Below are 23,128 nucleotides of genomic sequence, written 5' to 3'. Positions count from 1 at the left end.
AAGGTGATGAGAAGAACTATGAACTTGTCCCTCCCTCCTCCGAAGAGAGAGTCTGCTTCTCTACTCAGGTTGTTGACGATCGCCCTTTCTTCTATGTTTATGACTTTTTCTTTGGTTCGCTGGGTATTACCCTTCCTTTTACTCAATTTGAAACCGACCTGTTATGGTCTTGTAATGTTGCCCTCTCTCAACTTCACCATAATTTCTGGGGTTCATAAAGATTTTTCAATTGTTGTGCAATGGTTTTGGTATCCCTGCTTCCCAATCTCTCTTTTTCTATCTGTTTGTCTTGACTAAGCCCGGAGTGGTAAAAAAGAAGGCAGCTTGGGTCTCCTTTCGCTCTGCCCAGGGAAAGAAGGTCTTTTCCATGTTTGACGAGTCATTCCGTGATTTTAAAAACTACTTTTTCAAGGTCTGAGCTGTTGAAGGAGCTCGACCCTTCTTTCTGGATGAAAATGACGAGCCTGCTTTTCCCTTGGAATGGCAAAAGGATGTGAGGGTGTCCCGATATACGTGAAAAATGTTGGATGAGGCTGAGCGAGCCTTTGTGACTGTCTTGGAAGAACACTGGAGGCAACCTCCCCATCTCGACACAAAGAAATTTCTAACCAATCCCTCTCTTCTTCAAACTGAGCTGGGTATTTTGTGTTTCCTTTTTATCTGTTTATATTGCTTGTAGCTGTCCTTCCGACTTGTCTGACTTGTAGCTTAACTTTCTGTTTTATTTGCAGAGGCAATGAAGAATAACAAATCTATGAAAGCTTTTAAGAGGGCACAGAAGGCGACTGCTGCCAGAAATATTGCTGCCAAGGCGGCTGGGGAGGGGTCCTCCCAAGTGCGCGAGAAGCCATCAGTGCCGAGTTCCCCCGGGGTGAAGAAGGTGATCCCAACACCTCGGGTCCGCTTGGTGGATCCTCATCCTACTTCTGGCGCTCCATCTGCTGCCCCTCCAAGTAAGAAGCAAAAGACGGCTGAGCCCTTCGACCTCAATGCCCCTGATTTCAATGCCATTGAGTTTGTAGATCAACAAATCGGGCCCTATGGTACCATCTCCATGGACGATGTGTCCATTCTCCATCATCTGGAGTTTATGGCCCGAAATCATGTAAAGATGGCATATATGTCGGCTGCTATACATCGGACTGCTCAAAATCTTCCTCTCCATGCTACCAAAGCATTTATGGAGGAGGCAAAGCAGGAGTTTGACCGGATGAAGGGGCTGAAGGAGGAGCTTGAATTAAAGGTGACCAAGTTGGAGAAGGATCTAGAGAATGAGAAGGCGAGTTCCCTTTCACAAGCGGCTTCTTTGAGATTGGCCGAGGACATAGCCTTGATGCATAAGGAGAGTTATGTTACGACTTATCGGGAGGTGATGCGCCTGAGGGAGGAGTTGAACAATGCCCGGGAAGATTATTCTGAGCTCCAAGGTCATCTCGTTGGCAGCGTGACTGCTGCTTACGAGAACTTAAAGGAGCAAGTTCGGGTTATTGCTCCCGAGGCCGATCTCACCCTTTCGGCCTAGACAATGTTGTCAGGGATGGCAAGATTGTCCTTGATGACGATGGTGATGATGATGCTGATCCTCCTCCTGTGTCCTCTGCCAAAGTGTCGACATCTTCTGTTCCTCTGGTTGCACCTGATTCGGATTGCCAGGTTCTGAACCGAGAGGATGAAACTATAGATGCCGTGCCTATTCAGACTCGTCCTCCTTCTCCTTGTCCTGATGATGCCATGAAGGCTCCTGATGCTTGCTGATATCTTTCTAGATATTTATATAGTTGGCCCGGCTTGTGGGTTTTTTAAAACTTTGTTTGTTTTGCTGATGGTTTCTAGTTGCTTGTTTTAGCAACTTTATTTTGAAAAACAAAAAGTAGCTCGCTATCTTTAGCAGGTGTTGATGGCCGCTGTTCCGGGGCCTTATAACTTTTGTGGAGTAATAGAGGTAGTTTTTTGTCTTGGCAACTTTTCAATTTTCTACTGATGTTTGAAATCTTGTATCTCGACCTCCTCGGATTGCTTTGTTTTATTGTTTGTAGCTTGGATCCTTTGAGGTTGTGACTTATGGGTCCAACTTGTTTCTTGGTGGTTCTTTTGCGCTGGTCCCCCTTTCAGTTATTTCTGTAATCCTCTTTTTTGGACCTTTGTCAGGTCTCTTTTGGGGATTACTTTTATAACTTATTTGTAGGAGATCAACTTCGTTAGGTCGACCTCTTTCCAAGTTATTTTTGTAATCCTCTTTCTAGGACCTTTGTCAGGTCTCTTTCAGGGATTACTTTGATAACTTTTTAGTGGTAGGAGTCCGACTTGGTTATGTCGGTCTCTTTTAAGTTATTTTTTGTAGTCCTCTTTCTTAGATCTTTGTCAGATCTCTTTCAGGAACTACTTGTATAACTTTTTAGTGATAGGAGTCCGACTTGGTTATGTCGGTCTCCTTTAAGTTATTTTTTATAGTCCTCTTTCTTGGATCTTTGTCAGATCTCTTTCAGGGTTTACATGTATAACTTTTTGTTTTGGGTTGACTTTGTTATGTTAGGCCCTTCTAAGTTAAAGTAATCCTCTTTAATAGGGTTGGCCAGACCTCTTTCCAGCGTTTACTTATAACTTGGGTTGACTTGGTTCGTTCGACCAGTCCTTAAGTTATTATTTTAGCGATCCGTAAGACCTCGTCAGGTTCTTTTTTAGATCACTTTCGATAACTTGTTACATTATTCTGTGTTCATCTTTGCCGATTTGTAGAAAGTGGTTGGCATCTTTAGATCGTCCTTTGGGTGAATCGCGTTTTCACCTTTATCGGACGATTTATCTTTATCGTGGTCGTGCAGTGAAATTATTTTTCACTTTCTGCCGACCTGTCGCTTTATAATCGGACAATGAATACTTCAGATTAATGTGTCTTGGATTCTTTGTAGAATATCTAAATAGACTTTATTCAAAGAAAAAATGCAAATATATACATGTGGGAATTTTCTTATCCCTTTAAGTCGGGCAAGACCTAGATCTCAACATGGTGCCTCATTAAAAAACCTTTTCAGGAAAAAGAGCACATCCACTAGTGAGATCCATTGCCTTTTCTAGCTATAGTACCTTCTTAGGTTGCAGGCGTGCCATGATCTGGGAAGCTTTCGTCCATCAAGTTCGGACAGTCGATAGTAGCCCTTCCCAAGTACTTCTATAACTCGGTAGGGTCCTTTCCAGTTTGCTGCCAGCTTCCCTTCTCCGGGCCGAGTTGTTCTAATGTTGTTCCGGATTAAGATGAGATCTTTCTCAGCGAAACTTCTTGGTACTACCCTTTGATTATATCTGGAAGCCATTCGACGTTTTAGAGCTTCTTCTCTGATCCGAGCTCTTTCCTGGATTTCAGGAAGTAGGTCGAGTTCTTCCCTCTGAAGTTGGGAGTTTGCTCCCTCATTATAATGGAATACTCTATGCGATCCTTCTTCAATTTCTACTGGAATCATTGCCTCAATTCCGTACGCTAATCGGAAAGGGGATTCCTTTGTGGTGGAATGTGGCGTCGTTCGATATGCCCATAGAACCTGTGGAAGCTCCTCTGCCCAGGCTCCCTTTGCATCTTGCAGTCTTCGTTTTAACCCTGCCAATATGACTTTGTTGGCGGCTTCGGCCTGTCCATTGGCTTGTGGATGTTCGACAGAGGTGTACTGGTGCTTTATATTCAAGTCGGCTACTAATTTTTTGAAGCCTGCGTCTGTAAATTGGGTGCCATTGTCTGTGGTTATTGAATGTGGGACTCCGAACCTCGTGACAATGTTTCTATATAAGAAATTTTGGCTTCTTTGGGCGGTTGCATTGGCTAGGGGTTCTGCCTCGATCCATTTTGTAAAGTAATCTACCCCTACTATGAGGAATTTAACTTGCCCTGATCCCTGGGGAAAAGGACCGAGAAGGTCGAGTCCCCATTTTGCAAACTGCTAAGGAGAAGTCACGCTAATGAGTTGTTCTGGCGGGGCGATGTGGAGGTTGGCATGTTTCTGACATGGTGGACATGTCTTTACAAATTCTGTAGATTCTTTCTGTAAGGTTGGCCAATAAAACCCTGCCCGAAGTATCTTTTTAGCAAGAGCCCGTGCTCCGAGATGATTGCCACAAATGCCGCCGTGTACCTCATGCCGCCGTGTACCTCTTCTAACACTTCCCTGGTGTGGGAGGTCGGCACGCATTTTAGTAATGGTACCGAGATCCCTCTTTTGTACAGGATGTTGTTTATGATGGTGTAGTACTGTGCCTCCTTTTTTAGCCTCTTTGCTTCCTTTTCTTCTGTGGGGAGCATTCTTGTTTTGAGGTAGTTGATTATGGGGATCATCCATCCTTGGTCCTGGCCTGTTATGGTTAGGACTTTTTCTGCTTCCGAGATTGATGGGTTCTGTAACATTTCCTGGATGAGGCTTTTATTGTTGCCCCCTGGTTTGGTGCTGGCTAGTTTTGAGAGTGCGTCAGCTCGGGCATTTTGCTCACGGGGTATGTGGCAGATCTTGTATTCCTCGATTTGTCCGAGCTGTTCCTTGGTCTTATCCAAATACTTTTTCATGGTGGGATCTTTGGCTTGGTAGCTCCCTATTATTTGTGATGTGACCACTTGCGAATCGCTGTAAATGTTAAGTTTTCGAGCTCCGACCTCTTTAACCAGCTTCAAACCAGCTAATAATGCTTCATATTATACCTGGTTGTCTGAGGCTGGGAACCCGAACTTAAGGGAGAGCTCAACTTGGGTTCCTTGGTCACTTTCTATTATCACGCCTGCGCCGCTTCCAGTTTTATTTGAAGAACCGTCCACGTAAAGATTCTATTCTGTGGGGGTTTCTAGGGCCTCTGTGAATTCTGCGATAAAATCGGCCAGATACTGTGATTTGATGGCCGTCTGAGCTTCATATTGGAGGTCAAACTCGACTGCCCATTGTAGAATTCTGCCTGCTAAATCTGTTTTCTACAATATTCCTTTTAAGGGCTGGTTAGTTCGAACTTTAATGGTGTGGGCCTGGAAGTAAGGGCAGAGTCGTCGAGATGTTAGAACGAGAGTATAGGCAAATTTTTCTATTTTCTGATAGTTCAGCTCGGATCCCTGTAGTGCTTTGCTAATGAAGTAGACGGGTTGTTGTCCGTTTTTGTCTTCTCTGACCAGTGCTGACGCTACTGCCCTGCTTCCTACTGCGAGATATAATATGAGTGGTTCTCCTTCTCGTGGTCGGGATAGGATAGGTGGCTGTCCTAAGAACTTCTTAAAGTCTTGGAAGGCTTGTTCGCATTCTATCGTTCATTCGAACTATTTTCCCTTTCTTAAAGTAGCATAGAAGGGGAGGGATCTTATTGCGGCTCCTGCTAAGAATCGGGATATGGCAGCCAATCTCCCGTTGAGTTGCTGTACTTCTTTGACGCATGTTGGGCTCTTCATGTTGAGTATGGCCTGGCATTTATATGGATTTGCTTCAATTCCTCTTTGTGTGAGCATAAAACCTAAGAATTTTCCTGTTTCTACCGCAAAGGTGCATTTTGCTGGATTGAGTCGCATATCATGCTTCCTAATGGTGTCGAACACTTGGGCTAGGTCGGACAATAATGTCTTTTCACTTTGTGTTTTAATTAGCATGTCGTCCACGTAGACTTCCATGATCTTTCCGATGTGATCTAAGAAGACTTTATTCATTAGCCTTTGGTAAGTAGCTCCTGCGTTTTTGAGACCGAAAGGCATTACAATGTAGCAGTAGTTTGCTTTTGGTGTTAGGAACGATGTCTTTTCTTGATCTGGTGGATACATGGAGATTTGATTGTATCCCGAGTATGCGTCCATAAACGAGAGATATTTGTATCCGGAGGAAGCATCTACCAGAGCGTCAATAGTTGGGAGTGGATATGGATCCTTTGGACAAGCTTTGTTGAGATCGGTGTAATCGGTGCACATTCGCCACTTCCCATTTGATTTTTTTCACCAAGACAACGTTGGCTAGCCATAGTGGGTATTTGACTTCTCTTATGAATCCTGCTTCCAGGAGTGCTTGTACTTGCTCTTCCACAGCTTGGGATCGTTCTGGCCCAAGTTTTCTTCGTCTCTGCTGCACCGGTCAAGATCCTGGGTAGACCGCTAACTTGTGACACATTAGCTTAGGGTCGATACCTGGAATATCTACAGCTTTCCATGCGAAGAGGTCGACGTTATCTCGCAAGAATTGTATTAGTAATTCTTTTAAATCTCCTTTTAGGATTGTGCCGATATTAGTTGTTATTTCCGAGGTGTCCCCGATCTGAATCTTTTCTATCTCGCCCTCTGGCTGGGGACGAAGTTCTTCTCGTCGTTGAACTCCGCCTAGCTCGATTGTGTGAAATTCTTCTCCTTTGCCTCTGAGATTTAGGCTTTCGTTATAACAGCGACGTGCCATCTTCTGGTCTGCTTTTATCGTGGCTATCCCTTTTGGAGTTGGGAAGGTGTGGGGTCGAGACTATTGCGCCGAGTTGGTTGAGTGTTGTCTGACTTATGAGAGCATTGTAAGCTGAACTTATATCGACTATGATGTAGTCTATTTTGAGAGTCCTGGATTGGTTTCCTTTTCCGAAGGTTGTATGTAGTGGTATGTATCCTAGTGGTCACACCGGGGTATCTCCTAGCCCGAACAGACTGTTTGGATATGCCTTTAAGTTCTTTTTCTTCTAAGCCGAGTTTATCAAAGGCTGTCTTTAATAAGATGTCGGCAGAACTTCCTTGGTCTATCAAGTTGTGGTGTAGGTTGGCGTTTGCTAATATGATGGTGATAACCATGGGATCGTCGTGTCCTGTGATGATTCCGGATGCGTCCTCCTTAGTGAATGTTATTGCTGGGATGTTGAGGGCTTCCTCCTCTCCCTCGACATGATATACTTCTTTGAGATATCTTTTGCGAGAGGTTTTGGAGTTCCCACCTGCTGTAAATCCGCCATGTATCATGTGGACATGTCTTTCCGGTGTCTGAGGTGATCGTTCAGTTCGATCGGTATCTTCATCCCTTCGTCTCTTTCTTTGATCATCTTCTCGGGTGGCCAGGAATCGATCTAATTTTCCTTCTCTCACCAATTTTTCTATGATGTATTTTAGGTCGAAGCATTCGTTTGTGGAGTGTCCTCGGACTCGATGGTATTCACAATATTCCTTTCGGTTTCCTCCTCCCTTTTTGCCTTTGAGTGGCCGTGCTGGGGGGATTTTTTCCGTATCGCAGACTTCTTTGTATATCTCAACCAGGGATGCCCTGAGAGGGGAGTAGTTATGGTATTTTTTAATTTTCTCCCCTTGTCGATCTTCTTTTCTTTTGGATTCCTTGTCTTTGTCTCGGTAGGAGGTCCCCGATTTTGAGGTTTCCCCTAACCGAGCATTTTCCTCCATGTTGATATACTTTTCTGCCCGCTCCTGCACTTCATCTAAGGAGGTCGGGTACTTTTTTGATATAGATTGGCTGAAAGGTCCCTCTCGTAGGCCATTGATGAGTCCCATGATGGCGGCCTCCGTTGGTAAACTTTGTATGTCCATGCATGTTTTGTTGAATCTCTCCATGTAGCTGCGGAGGCTCTCTCGATCTCCTTGTTTGATCCCTAGTAAATTGGGGGCGTGCTTGGCTTTATCTTTCTGAATGGAGAATCTGGCTAGGAATTTTTTAGCTAAGTCATCAAAGCTTGAGATGGACTTCGGGGGGTAGGTTGTCGAATCATCGGATCGCTGTCTTTGTTAGAGTTGTTGGAAAAGCCTTGCAGCGAATAGCATCTGGGGCGTCAGTGAGGTACATTCTACTTCTGAAGTTGCTGAGGTGGTGGTTGGGGTCCGTGATGCCATCATACAAGGTCATATCCGGGAGTTTGAAGTCTTTTGGAATTTTGGTTTTCATGATTTCCCTAGTGAACGGGTCTTGCTCTTTGCCTGAATTTTCCTCGAGATTAGCCCGGGGGGCTTTTGATTTGAGATCGGCTTCCAATTGCTGTAGTTTTTCTTCCAACTCCCGATGTCGCCGCACCTCTCTTTGGAGATCTCTTCCAATTTCCCGTTGTTGTTGGGTTTCTTTTTCCAGTTGTTTTAGGCAATCCAGGAGCGCTTCTATTGCCCCTGAATTTGGTGAGTCTTTGTCTTTGTTGGTTTCCAGAGTGTTTTGTAGCGTGACATCCGCGTTTTTGTGCGGTGTCTAATCCTCCAGACCTGAATCGTGGTCGTTGTCATGGTCGTCCGCCATGGTGATGGGATGACATCCAGGTTCCCCGGCAACGGCGCCAATGTTCCGAGGATGACCTGAAACTGGAGGTTGATCTCGAATGAGATCTTCTGTACTGGTCGGTGCTAACGTGTCCGGCTGGTGGGAGACGGCCGGAGCTGTTGTGTCCGACTTGTTGGACTTGGTGGTGGTGCTGATTCCTTTGTTCCCGGAGGGTGGGGGGTACCTGCAAGGGACTCCAATGCTTAAGTTAGCAAGGGTATTAAGCAGGTATTGAGTAGAATCAGAGTATGAGTTATACCTGGGTGCTCCAGTGTATTTATAATGGTGAGATGTGACCTTTTGGATATGATAAGTTAGTTATCTTATCTTATCTTTTATCTTTGAGTTGAGGTCAGCGTATCTTTCAACGGAACCGCCTTTATCTCTATAGGCTTAGGCCGCCTTAGGATTTGGGTCGTGCTCCTCTATTTGGGCCCTTTACTAGGCTTTTCTGTCGATTTGGCTGAGCTCTTTAAGAAGAGATCGGATAGTCTGACCTGAAGAGGTCGGTCGCTTTATCTCCAATCATCCCGGGTCGGATAGCTCGACCCAGGGTATGAACAGGTTCCTTGGTTGCTTTCGATTATCACTCCTGCACCGCTTTTGTCTTTATTTGAGGAGTTGTCCACGTATATACTCCACTCTATGGGGATCTCCGGGGTGTCTGTGAATTCTACGATGAAGTCGGCTAGGTATTGTGATTTGATGGCTGTCCGCGCCTCGTACTGGAGGTCGAACTCGGACAACTCGATTGCCCACTGTAGGATTCTTCCTGCTAGATCTGTTTTCTGCAATATCCCTTTTATGGGCTGGTTGGTTCGAACTTTAATGGTATGCGCTTGGAAGTATGGGTGAAATCGTCGGGATGCGAGTATCAGAACATAGGCAAACTTCTCTATTTTCTGGTAGTTCAGCTCTGACCCCTGTAGTGCTTTACTAATGAAGTAGACGGGTTGTTGTCCCCCTTCGTCTTTTCTAATTAGTGCTGAGGCTATTGCCCGACTTCCTACTGCGAGGTACAGTATGAGTGGTTCTCCCTCTTGTGGGCGAGATAGGATAGGTAGCTGTCCCAAAAATTCTTTGAAGTCTCGGAAGGCTTGTTCACATTCCGTTGTCCACTTGAACTTCTTTTCCTTCCTTAAGGTAGCCTAGAAGGGGAGGGATCTTATTGCTGACCCTGCTAGGAATCTAGACAAGGCCGCCAATCTTCCATTGAGTCGTTGTACCTCTTTGACGCAGGTTGGACTCTTCATGTTGAGTATGGCCTGGCATTTATCTGGATTTGCCTCGATTCCTCTTTGTGTGAGCATGAAGCCCAAGAATTTACCTGCTTCCACCGTGAAGGTGCATTTAACCGGGTTGAGTCGCATGCCGTGCTTCCGTATGGTGTCGAATACTTGAACCAAGTCGGTCAGTAATGTCCCTTCACTTTGTGTCTTTATAAACATGTCATCCACATAGACCTCCATGATTTTTACGATGTAGCAATAATTTGCTTTTGGTGTGAGAAACGAGGTTTTTTCTTGATCCGGTGGATACATTGGGATCTGGTTGTACCCTGAGTATGCGTCCATGAATGAGAGATACTTATATCCCGATGAGGCATCTACTAGAACGTCGATGCTCCCTACCTCTAGTAGTGCTTGTACTTGTTCTTCTACAGCCTGAGACCGTTCTGGCCCGAGTTTTCTTTGTCTTTGTTGTACCGGCCGGGATCCCGGGTAGACTGCCAATTTGTGGCTCATTAGTTCGGGATCTATGCCTGGCATGTCGGCTGCTTTCCATGCGAAGAGATCAACATTATCTCGTAGGAACCGTATTAGTGATTCCTTTGCGTTTCCTTTCAGAATCGTGCCAATATTAGTTGTTTTATCCGAGGTATCTCCGATCTGGACTCTTTCTATTTCTCCTTCGGGTCGTGGGCGGAGTTCTTCTCGTCTCTGAACTTTGCCGAGTTCGATTGTGTGGAACTCTCCTCCTTCGCCTCGGAGGTTTAGACTTTCGTTATAACAGCAACGCGCCATCTTTTGATCTGCTTTTATTGTAGCTATCCCTTCTGTAGTTGGGAATTTCATACATAGATGTGGAGTTGAAACTATTGCGCCGAGTTGATTTAACGTTGTCCGACCTATTAAGGCATTGTAGGCTGAGCTTACGTCGACCGCAATATAGTCTATCTTGAGTGTTCTGGATTGGTTCCCCTTTCCAAAGGTTGTATGTAACGGTACGTATCCCAGTGGCTGTATTGGGGTATCCCCAAGTCCGAACAGGCTGTTCGGGTATGCTCTTAGCTCTTTTTCTTCTAAGCTGAGCTTGTCGAAGGCAGTTTTGAATAAGATGTCGGCAGAGCTTCCTTGGTCAATTAATGTACGGTGGAGGTTGGCGTTTGCCAATATGATTGTGATGACCATGGGGTCGTTGTGTCTTGGGATGATTCTGGATGCATCTTCTTTGGTAAATGTGATTGCTAGGATGTATGGCGCCTCCTTCTTTCCTAAGACATGGTATACTTATTTGAGGTGTCGCTTGCGAGATGATTTGGAGATTCCTCCTCCAGCAAATCTGCCGTGTATCACGTGGACGTGTCTCTCCGGCGTGCGGGGTGATCGTTCAGACCGTCCGACATCTTCATCCCTTCTTCTTTTTCTTGGTTCTTCGTCCCGATTGGCCAAGAACCGATCTAGTTTTCCTTCCCTTACTAATTTCTCTATGACGTTTTTCAAGTCAAAGCATTCGTTGGTGGAATGTCTTCGGACTCGATGATACTCACAGTATTCATTCCGATTTCCTCCTCCCCTTTTGCCTTTGAGTGGCCGGGCTGGGGGTATTTTTTCCGTATGGCAGACTTCTTTGTAAACATCTACCAAGGATACCCTAAGAGGGGTGTAGTTATGATATTTTTTGATTTTCTCCCCGAAGCGATCTTCCTTTTTCTTGGATTCTTTATCTTTGTCTCGGTAGGCAAAACTGAACCTCGAGGCTTCCCCGAGTTGAGAATTCTCCTCCATGTTGATGTACTTCTGCGCTCGTTCTTGTACTTCGTCTAGGGATGCTGGGTACTTCTTTGATATAGATTGGCTAAATGGTCCTTCTCGTAGGCCATTTATGAGGCCCATGATGGCAGCTTCTGTTGGTAGACTTTGTATGTCCATGCATGTTTTGTTGAATCTTTCCATGTAGTTACGAAGACTCTCCCGATCTCCTTGCTTGATTCCTAGTAGGCTGGGTGCGTGTTTGGCTTTGTCCTTTTGTATGGAAAATTTGGCCAGGAACTTTTTGGCCAGGTCGTCGAAACTTGATATGGATTTTGGAGGTAGGTTGTTGAACCATTTAATGGCTGTTTTGGTAAGGGTTATTGGAAAAGCTTTGCAGCGAACCACGTTCGAGGCATCAGTGAGGTACATTCTACTTCTGAAATTGTTGAGATGATGGTTGGGGTCCGAGGTGCCGTCGTAAGGGTCATATCCGGAAGTTTGAAGTCCTTTGGGATTTTGGTCTTCATAATTTCCCTGGTGAATGGATCTTGCTCCTTGTGAGAGCTGTCCTCTGGAGTGGATCGAGTAGCTTTGGTTTTGTGATCGACTTCGAGTTTTAGGAGCTTATCTTCTAATTCTCGGTGTCGCCTAATCTCTCGGTGTAGATCTTCTTCTTTTTCGCGTTGATGTTGAGCCTCTTTCTCAAGTTGCCTTAATCAATCTTGAAGCGCCTCTATCACTCCTGGGTTTGATGAATTTTTGTCTCCGTTAGGCTCCGGAGTGTCTTTGAGTATAGCATCCATGTTCTTGTGCGGCGTTCTATCTTCCAAACCTGAGTCGTGGTCGTTGTCATGGTCGTCCGCCATGATGTTGGGATGACTTCCAGGTTCCCCGGCAACGGTGCCAATGTTCCGAGGGTTACCTGAAACTGTAGGTCGATCTCGTCCGAGATCTTCTTTGCGGATCGGAGCTGTTGTGTTTGACTTGTTGGACTGGGTGATGGTGCTGATCCTTCGTCTCCGAAGGGTGGGGGGTATGACGTTATGACTTTTGCCAGTAAAGAATTTCATAAAAACAGTCGCGTTGTAGATATAGTCTCTAAACCGACAGAAATCCCTTCGTACAAACATTTTGGTTGTCACAAGTAACAAACCCCTAAATAAATTGATAACCGAAGTATTTAAACCTCAGGTCGTCTTCTCAAGGAATTGCAGGGAGGTATGTTCTTATTATTGGCTATGAAAAAGGTAAAATTTGGGGTTTTGGAAGTAAGGTGTGAATATGTTATATGATAAGTAAAATAAAGTAATACTAATAAAATCTCTTGGCAAGGTATAAGAACTGGAGGTCCTATCCCAGTTATCCTTATCAATTGTGATGAGAATTGGATTCTTCTCCCACTTTGTTAACCTCTAACTATGAAGGTAAGTTAAGTGGATGAATTCCAATTTTCAATCAACAATGAGTTTAATAACTCTAGAGTCACCAATTATTTAACCAAAGCCAAAAGAAAAGAAAATTGAAACTGCTGGAATAAAAATGCCTTCAGATGGGAGGCAATAATCATGTAAATAAAAGAAAGTAATATTAAACTGAAATACCTCAAATTATAATAAATAGATCATTCAAATCTTAACATGAAAAGTTCATAAGCCAATTGGGCAATATAAATCAAATACAAATAAAAGTATTAGAGTAAATAAAAATAAAAGAGAAACATAAATAGGAACATTGAACCTGGATCGAGAGTCACTCTTAAAAACTAAAAGAAGTCCTAAATCCTAATCCTAAGAGAGAGGAGAGAACTTCTCTCTCTAAAAACTATATCTAAAACATGAAAAGTGAATTATGAGTGCCTTCCTTATGAATGGATGCATTCCCCCACTTTATAGCCTCTAATCTATGTTCTCTGGGCTGAAAACTGGATCAAAAACAGCCCATAAATCACTTCCAGTGCTTTCTGGTCCGTACAGGTCGCGGAAAAGTGACGCGGCCGCATGGCTCACGCGGCCGCGCGGGTTACGTTCCTGCCAGGTCACGCGTCCGCGTGACTCACGCATTCGCGTCACCTGGCGTCGGAGCAGCTATGGCAAATTATATATCAAATTGAAGCCCCGGACGTTAGCTTTCCAACGCAACTAGAACCGCGTCGTTTGGACCTCTGTAGCTAAAGTTATAGCCGTTTGAGTGCGAAGAGGTCAGGCTGGACAGCTTAGCAATTTCTCCAACTTATTGTATTCCTTCCATTTTTGCATGCTTTCTTTCCATCCTCTGAGCCATTCCTGCCTTATAATCTCTGAAAACACTTAACACACATATCAAGGCATCTAATGGTAATAAGAGAGGATTAATAATAAGCAAATATAAGATCAAAGAAGCATGTTTTCAATCAAAGCACATAATTAGGAAGGCAAATGTAAAACATGCGAATAGTATGAATAAGTGGGTAAAGAGTTGATAAAATCCACTCAATTGAGAACCAAATAAACCATGAAATAGTGGTTTATCAGGGTACCTGCAAGGGACTCCGATGCTTAAGTTAGTAAGGGTATTAAGCAGGTATTGAGTAGAATCAGAGTATTAGTTATACCTGGGTGCTCCAGTGTATTTATAATGGTGAGATGTGGCCTCCTGTGGATAAGATAAGTTAGTTATCTTATCTTATCTTTATCTTATCTTTAAGTGAGGTCATCTTTATCTTTCAAGGGAACCGCCTTCATCTCTACGGGCTTGGGCTGCCCTTGGATTTGGGATGTGTTCCTCTATTTGGGCCCTTTGCTTGGGCTTTCCTGTGACTTGGCCGAGCTCTTTGAGAAAAGGTCGGGTTGTCCTGACCTGAAGAGGTCGGTCGCTTTGTCTGTAGAACATCCCGGGTCAGACAGCTCGACCCAAGGTATGAACAAACTCTAAGGACATCTATGGCTTTTTCCTTTAATTTTGCACTCTCTGCCTTTTTTCGCTCTATGGCTTTTTCATACAAACCTCACTGTTTGCCTTTTTCTATGAGACTCAAGACAAGAAAAAATTAATCAGAAAAATACAACACAGAATACATTAAAGGAGAAGAAAAACTACTAGCTTAGGTAGCTATGAGACTTCTGTGTCTTGCACTCTCAAACTTTCTTCCTTGAATCAAACCGTGACTGTTCACCCCTTTTATAGAGAGGAGAAGCCTTCACAGTTAAAAAACCAAAACCAAGCTTAACTTCTTTTCCTTCAAAACAGAACCGGTTCGGCCACAGAGAGAAAAGAGGTAACTCATGCAAAACCCAACATACAAATACCTCTAGTTCTTCCTTGGTCATCATTCTTCATCAATCCAAGCTCTCCATCCTTGGCTTGCTCTCCAAGATAGATTTCTGGCCCTTGATGCTTCATGATGATGATGGCTTCATCTGCTCCAATCTCTGCCTCTTTCATCACTTCGCCACTCTAGCTACTTTCTGTGGTGGTTGAGCAGAATCAGAGACAAGCCATGCCTCCAAGAATCTCCTCCTTGCTGGCCGAATCTTCTTCTTTCTTTTTGAGTATACAGAGCTCGAGATTACCTCACCAAATCTTACAATTTTTGGTGAAAATCTCAGCCACAGCATACTTTTATTTTGATATGTTTTCTTGCCATCATTATGATGGTCTTTAGGCGTGCTTTTCTTTCCTTCTGGTAGCTCATTTTTGCTTCCATGGTTTCCTGGGTATTGTCCGAAAGAAAGAAAGAGATGAGAGAGACGAAAATGAAGAAAGAGAAGCAATTAATTGTGTTTTGAAAAACTGAGTTGCTTTTACTTCCCTTGCTAGAGTGGTGTGTAGCATCAATCATGTCACTCATATTCTCTCTCATAGTTCCCATGCAATAAATAATAATTGAATGAATTTTGGAATCCATCATATGGTAAATTTCTTGGATCTGTTGGAAGCATTGAAGCTTTGTTTTCTTTGCTTCATGGTTTCGGACCAAACATGCTTGCCTCCAAGCAATTTTAGTTTGGAATTGTAACAATGATACTCAAAACTGGCCCAAATATTTCAGCCATGTGATCTGATGGAAGGCATAGAGGAAATATTTCAGCCATGTGATCCGATGGAAGGCATAGAGCAAATGATAACATTTGCTTTCTTGATGAATTATTTTCGGATCATGCATTGGTCTCATTAGCAAAGATTTGAAATTGGGCTTATGATAATCATTCAATCTGGTCCAATAAACATCACAAAAATTCAGCCACATAGTATAAGAAACATGAAGCAAGGCTGACTGCAGGTTTAGATTTTGGGCTTGCAACTAAACTTTTATTTTCGGCCCAATTATAAATCTGCAACATATGTTAAATGAAAATCAAATTAATAATTTTGTAATTAAATATTTCAATAATGTTTGTTCATCATCAAAATTAAATTAGAGTTTTCCAAACTCATCAATCTCCCCCTTGATGACAAACATTATTAAAATTGAAATGGAAAGAAATTTAAAGATTGAGTAAAGAATACTCCCTTTGAATTTTTGAATTTCTCCCCTTTCTAAATGTCACATGGCTCCCCTTTAATGTATGCTTATTTTACCAAGGGAAGCACTAACCTGTAACATTTTATTCAAGCTTCAAGTAACAATGTTATTTAGCATATTTATTTCATGATGCTAAATGCTTGATATATGAGCAGATTTGAATGATATACAAAACTTATTTGCTATCACAATTTTAATTTTTCTGCTCAATCATACCATAATCAATCAAAATCTGTTTTTGACAAAAGACTTGCTGTTCTAAAAAAAATTTCCAGTAAATCAGAGCAATCTTGGTATGATAAATATTTTTCAAGCATGATATAATCTTTCCAAACACAGCAACTTTCATCATTAAGAATCTAAAGGAGCTGCCAAAAATAAATCCAGCAAAAATCATTTTATCAAGGTAAGTCAAATGTATTATAAACATAGTAAACACTCATTTTACCAAGATAAACATCAAATAATGGCCGCAATCAAGATAAAACCGAATCAAGATATGGCCGCAATCAAGATAAAACCGAATCAAGATAAAACTGAATACATTATTAGCATCAATCATTGACAGAGGTGATCATGAATTCTCAAGGAGAATTTCATCCCCTGTTTTCCAGTTTCAATTTTTCAACATTTATTCTCCCCCTTTTGTCATCAAAGGGGCACCTGCAATCAAAATTCTGTCATAGGAAGCAAGATATGCAAGATATAACCAAAGAAAACAGAGTATCACAGAATATCTCAGAGTTATAGCAGTATCTTAACACAAAACAAAGAAACAGATTGAGCCTAATTAAACCAATATCCTAAACTTAAACAGAAATTTAATCATCAGATAAATGTAGATCAGATTCTCCTTCATCTTCTTCATTATCAACTCCTAAGTCTTTCTCCATGTTTTTCAGCATTAGACCTATTCTATCTTTGCATCTCATCCATGCTCTTTCAGATTCATATGCTAGTTTACGTGCAGCCTTATGAGATTGTACCATGACTTCTGACATATTTGAAAATTCTGTGAGAATTTCTTTGATAGACTCGGTGGTCTTGGAGGACTCAGGTCTGCCCTCAAACTCACTTTCTGAAGCCATGAATTTCTTGCTTTTGCTTCCTTTAACTGCTCCACCTCCTTTGACCATTGACACTTTGTTCTCTACTGCCTCATTCAAAAGGTTAACTTTAAAGAATTCAAAGATACTGGTTAAGAACATACCATATGGCAGATTTACCTTTTTGGTGCTCTTGACCGAGTTCTACATATGGCGGATCATAATATAACCAAAAGAAATGGGAGTAGATATAATAAGTGCAAATAAGATGAGGGAGTCAGAATATGTTACTCTATTGTGAGACCCGCTTTGAGGAGTCAAGATGTGGGTGATGATCCTGTGAAGCAATGAGTTGGTGGAACCTAGGGCCTTGTGGGTAGGAACATTTCCATCCAAGCCTGAGAAATGCTCACATATGTGTTGAAGAACAACCCTATGGGTGACGCCGACTTGTGAGTCCCACCTTTCGGCCATGTATGCTCTCGGCCCTTCATCTTTGTACCCCAAGGCAGTTCCAATGGTGGCAGTGTCAAGAGTGATATGAACTCTTTTCACATATGAATGGATGGTGCCATCAATAAGTCTCATGTTGGCGTAGAACTCACGGACCAGACCTGGATAAACTGGCTTTTGGATGTGAAGCAGAGGAGTCCATTGAAGCAGTTCAAAGAGAGAAGAGACATTTATTCCCTTGTTGGCGAGAGTCTCAAGGTTGACAAGGTAGGTTGGATAGAGGTGACGCTTTTGCAGAACATCTTTGTGGAACTCAAATGAGGCGCATGAGTTGAATCTGGCAGGATCATAGTGGGAATGGGTTTTGCTGAACTTGTTCTTGAATTCCATGGATTCCAAGTTGACAGGCTCGGTGGTGTTGTGTAGAACGAATCCTTTTGATTTCTGAGCACTTTTCCCAGGTGTGGCTTTCTTCGGTGATGGTGGTGGTGATGCAATGGGTGAGGTGTGAGATGATTCTTCCTCAACACTTGGCTCTTTATTTTTGCCTCGGCCTGAGCTTTTGTGGGCAATTACTTTCTTTCTCATGGTGGCCATATGTTTGGATGGTGGTGAGGGAGAGGATGAAGATATAGAATGAATATGGATATGAGTGTGGGTCTGTGGAGTGGAGGTCTTTTGAGAAAGGCGAATGCGTTCACTTTTCCTAGGAGCTGTTTTCTTTTTCATGATGAAGAGAAGATATGGGGTTGGAAGAAGAAAAGATGGCCGAAGAGTGTGGTGAGTGGAGGGAAGTTAGAGGTGCATTAAATGTTGATTGGAAAGAGATAGTGGGGAAGTTGATGATCATCATGGCGCGGTTATTAACCATGGAGTTTTCAAGAATTTGAAAAAGTGGTTTCCTAGAATCAAGGGATTAGATGGAGAGAGGGATTTGATTTGACAATAACCACTTCCAAAAAGATTAGATAAGACAACAAAAAGATTTTGATCATCATAAGATGAGGAACCAGCAAAAGGTCAAGGTGGGGTCAAAGAGATTTTGTGGGGCCCATGAGAGATAAATTTTGTGCAGCCTCCCCCTTAATTATAGCTTCTCCAACAAGCTTGTATTTTTATCTCGTCCATTCCTACGAGACAAAACTGAGCAGAGTTAGATTTTCACAAATTTTCAATAGAGCTTAAATCAAACATTTCCAAGCTTTTTCTTAGTGAACAGAATCTGTCTTCACAGAGGGGTTTTGTAAAAATGTCAGCAAGTTGATCTTCAGATTTTACAAATTGAATATCAATAGTACCCTTTTGCACATGTTCTCTAATAAAATGATATTTTATTTCAATGTGCTTTGTTCTTGAGTGCAAAACATGATTTTTTGAAATATTTATAGCACTCATGTTATCACAAAATAATGGTATACTATTGATCTTTAATTTGTAATCTTCCAACTGCGTTTTTAGCCAAATTAATTGTGAGCAACATGCAGAGGCGGATATGTATTCAGCTTCAGCTGTGGATAGAGCTACTGTGGTTTATTTTTTGCTTGACCACATGTTGAGTGAGCTTCCAAGGAAGCAACACATGCCGGAGGTGCTCCTTTTATCCACTCTATCTCTCGCATAATCTGCATCACAAAACCCTACTGCACAGAAGTCATCAGATTTTGGATACCACAAGCCATAATCACTTGTTCCCTTAATGTTTCTAATGATGCGCTTAACAACCGAAAGATGGGATTCTTTTGGGTGAGATTGAAATCTTGAACATACACCCACACTCTGAACAATATCCGGTCTAGAGGAGGTAAGATACATTAATGAACCAATCATTCTCCTATACCGTGTTTCATCCACATCGTTGCCATCATCATCTTTTTCAAGTTTATTGTTTGGATGCATTGGTGTTCCCATTGGTTTGGAATTTTCTAGGCCAAACTTTTTGATAAGTTCTTTTGCATACTTTCCTTGGTGAATAAAAGTATCACTAGGAGTTTGTTTAATTTGGAGGCCAAGAAAGAAGGTTAGCTCTCCCATTAAACTCATTTCAAACTCACTAGTCACGAGTTTTCCAAACTCTTCTCATAAGGACTCATTGGCCGATCCAAACACAATATCATCCACATAAACTTAAGCTAGAAGTATATCATCATTAGATGCTTTAATGAATAAAGTTGTGTCCATGGTACCCCTTTGAAATTGATTTTCCAATAGGAAGGCACTAAGCCTTTCATACCAAGCTCTTGGAGCTTGCCTAAGGCCATAAAGAGCCTTTGAAAGTTTAAAAACATGATTTGGAAAATCTTTATGTTCAAAACTGGGGGTTGAGCCACATACACTTCTCTATCAATAAAACCATTAAGAAAAGCACATTTAACATCCATTTGAAACATTTTGAAACCTTTATGGGCAGCATAGGCAAGAAGCAACCTAATTGCTTCCATTCTAGCTACCGGAGCAAAAGACTCATCAAAATCTATACCCTCTTCTTGATCGTAACCTTGGGCCACTAATATAGCCTTGTTACCAACAACTTGTCCATCCTCACCAAGTTTATTTTTAAACACCCACTTAGTACCCGTAACTTTCTTACCATCCGAATGAGGTACTAGTGTCCAAACCTCATTCTTGTCAAATTGAGCAAGCTCCTCTTGCATGGCTTTCACCCATGATGGATCTTCAAGAGCTTGTTTGACATTGTTGGGCTCCATTTGTGACAAGAGTGCAAAGTTTCTTGGTTCGGATTGTCTTTTGGTTGAGGATCTTATTGTCACTCCTTGGGAGGGATCACCAATGATGAAGTCATGAGGATAACCCCTCATAGACTTCCATTCTCTAGGCTTCCTTTGTGGTGTTGAGCTTTGATAAGTTTCTGTTGAGTTCACTGTTTCAGTTTCTCATGCTTGCTCAGGAGACAAAATGAAAATGTCTCCTCCAATCTGACGAGACAAATCTGGACTGGCAGTCTCTTCAATTTGGGCAGACTTGGGATTTTCTTTACTTGTTCCAGCTTCTTCACAATCTGAATCATTATCTATCATAGTACTGGGAATTAAGTTAGAATCACAAAAAGTGACATGCATGGATTCCTCTATGGTTCTATGTTCTTTGAGATAAATCCTATAGGCCTTGCTAGTGGTAGAGTATCCAACAAACATTCCTTCATAAGATTTTGGATCAAATTTACGAAGATTTTCTTTATTATTAAGCACAAAACATTTGCATCCAAAAACATGAAAGTACTTAAGATTTGGAGGGGTTCCTTTCCATAGCTCATAAGGAGTTCTTTTCAACCCTTTTCTAATTATTGTCCTATTCAAAATATAACATGCTTTATTTACAGCTTCAGCCCATAGAAATTTGGGAACTTCATTCTCACATAACATAGCCCTAGTCATTTCTTGAAGGCTTCTATTCCTTCTTTCAACAACCCCATTTTGTTGAGGTGTTCTAGGACATGAAAAATTATGAGTAATTCCAAAGTCATCACAGAATTTTTCAAAGTCTTGGTTTTCAATTTCTTTTCCGTGATCACTTCTCAAATGGGCCACTTTTAAATCTTTTTCATTTTGAATTTTCTTGCAAAGGGTTGAGAAAAGCATGGAAAGCATCATTTTTATGAGTAAGAAAAAGTACCCAACCAAATCTAGAGTAATCATCTACCACTACCAAACCATAGTGTTTACCTCCTAGACTTTGTGTTCTTGTTGGACCAAAAAGATCAATGTGTAATATCTCTAATGGCCTTTTGGTTGAAATTCCATCTTTTGGTTTAAAAGAGGATTTAACTTATTTGCCTAATTGACAAGCATCACAAGTAAGATCCTTATCAAATTTAATTTTAGGAATTCCTCTAACCAAATTTTTCTTTACTAGCTTAGAAATTTGGTACATGCTAGCATGACCCAACTTTCTATGCCATAGCCATTTTTCAGATTCAAGAGATGTAAAACATATTACATTTTGTTCTTTTAAGTCCTCAAGAGTTAATCCATACACATTGTTGCATCTTTTAGCTTCAAAAAGAATATCCCCCAGTTTTTTCACAAACAACCAAGCACACAAATTTTCTAAAAATTACTTCAAATCCTAAATCACACAATTGACTTACACTAAGTAAATTATGTTTCAAACCATTAACAAGAAGAGCATCATTTATACAAGATGAAAAGTTTTTACCAACTTTTCCAACAGCCACTATCTTTCCTTTTCCATCATCACCGAAAGTGACAAGACCTCCATCATACTCATCAAGCTTTATGAAAAATGTTGTCTTTCCAGTCATATGCCTAGAGCATCCGCTGTCCATGTACCACATATTTTCCTTCCTCTTGGATGCTAGACATACCTACAAAATAACACCTACAAAAGAAGCTCAAGTGACCTTAGGTATCCAAATTTTCTTGGATCCTTTCACGTTAAACCAACTCCTATGTCCTAAATCATTGTAATCAAAAACAACTTTGTAAACTTTATCACCATCATTTTTTCACCAAAGAAACACTGAACAAGAAAATGACCGCTTCGGTTACATAGCCTACAAAACCTTGGAGTTGCTGTTTTGTTAAAGTAGGTGGGATCTTGAAACCTTGTGTCATTAGAGGAAGAAGCTCTATCTTTAAAAGAAGGTTTCTTATCAAATTTGTAAAACCCCAAACCAGCTTTATCAAAGAGTGGTTTTTGACTAGCCAATATTTGATTTAGATTTTCAGAACTTTGAGTAAATTTGGCTATGTCATGTTCAAGACTTTTAATCTTTTTCATCAACTCTTCATTTTCCTTAAAATAGTTTACATAAGCAACTACCAAATGATCACTTTCACAACTTCTAAGTTGAGCTTTCAACTGCTTATTTTCTTCCACAAAATCACAAGCAGTTTTGGCCTCTCTTAGCTTTTCTTTGAGAAAATTATTTTCAACTTTAAGAATGTCAATTTGTTGTTCAAGATCTTGATTATCAAGCAGAAAACATCTTATTTTTTCAGAAAGGTTGGTCCATCATAAGATGAAGGTCTTCAGTGTCAGAATTTTGAAAGAATACTTGATCTACATGATTTGCCATGAGACAAGGCTGTGACTTGGTCTCAGATTCTTCATCACTGTCTGAGTCATTTTCCAAGTCTTCCCATGATGCCATTAGACCCTTCTTCTTTCCTCTTTTTTTCTTCTCCACTTTCTTCAACTTGGGACAATCAGATTTGAAATGCCCCATTTCCTTGCAGTTGTAACAAGTTACTTTGCTAAGATCTTTCTTCATTTTCTTTGAGCTGCTGCCTTTGCCTTTGAACTTCACCATTTTCCTAAATTTTTTGGCAAACAACACAAATTCATTTTCAGAGGAGTTATCACTAGATTCATCATCCAAGGGGTTAGTTACAGAAGAAAAAGCAATTTCTTTCTTTTTTGACTCCTTTTTTAAATAAGTGTTTTCAAAAGTAAGAAGGTTTCCTCTCAAATCATCAAGTGTCATGGAATCAAGGTTACTACTTTCAGAAATAATTAAAGCTTTTGTTTTCCACTCTTTAGTGAGACATCTCAGCACTCTTCTCACAAGCACAGAATCGGAATGTATTATTCCCATAGCATCCAAGCCAACAATAATGGTGTTGAACCGTTCGAACAGTTCATCAATGGATTCTCCTTCCTTCATTGTAAACATTTCATACTCCCTGTTTAACATGTCTATCCTAGTTTTCTTTACAGTGGTGGTTCTTTTATGAGTGATTTGCAATTTATCCCAGATTTCCTTTGCCATTGTGCATCGTGATACCCGTCGGTACTCCTCGAAGCTGATAGCACAGTTAAGTAGGTTTACAGCTTTGGCATTTAGCTCTACTTTCTTTCTATCTTCTTCGGTCCAGCTTGCTTCTGGTTTAAGAGTGACTACTCCTTCAGCACTTGTGTTGGATGGAAATTGAGGACCTTCTAGGATGATCTTCC

The sequence above is a fragment of the Arachis duranensis genome, chromosome 4, assembly GCF_000817695.3.
Source record: "Arachis duranensis cultivar V14167 chromosome 4, aradu.V14167.gnm2.J7QH, whole genome shotgun sequence".
Lineage (NCBI taxonomy): Eukaryota > Viridiplantae > Streptophyta > Magnoliopsida > Fabales > Fabaceae > Arachis > Arachis duranensis.
This window is presented reverse-complemented; position numbering follows the sequence as displayed.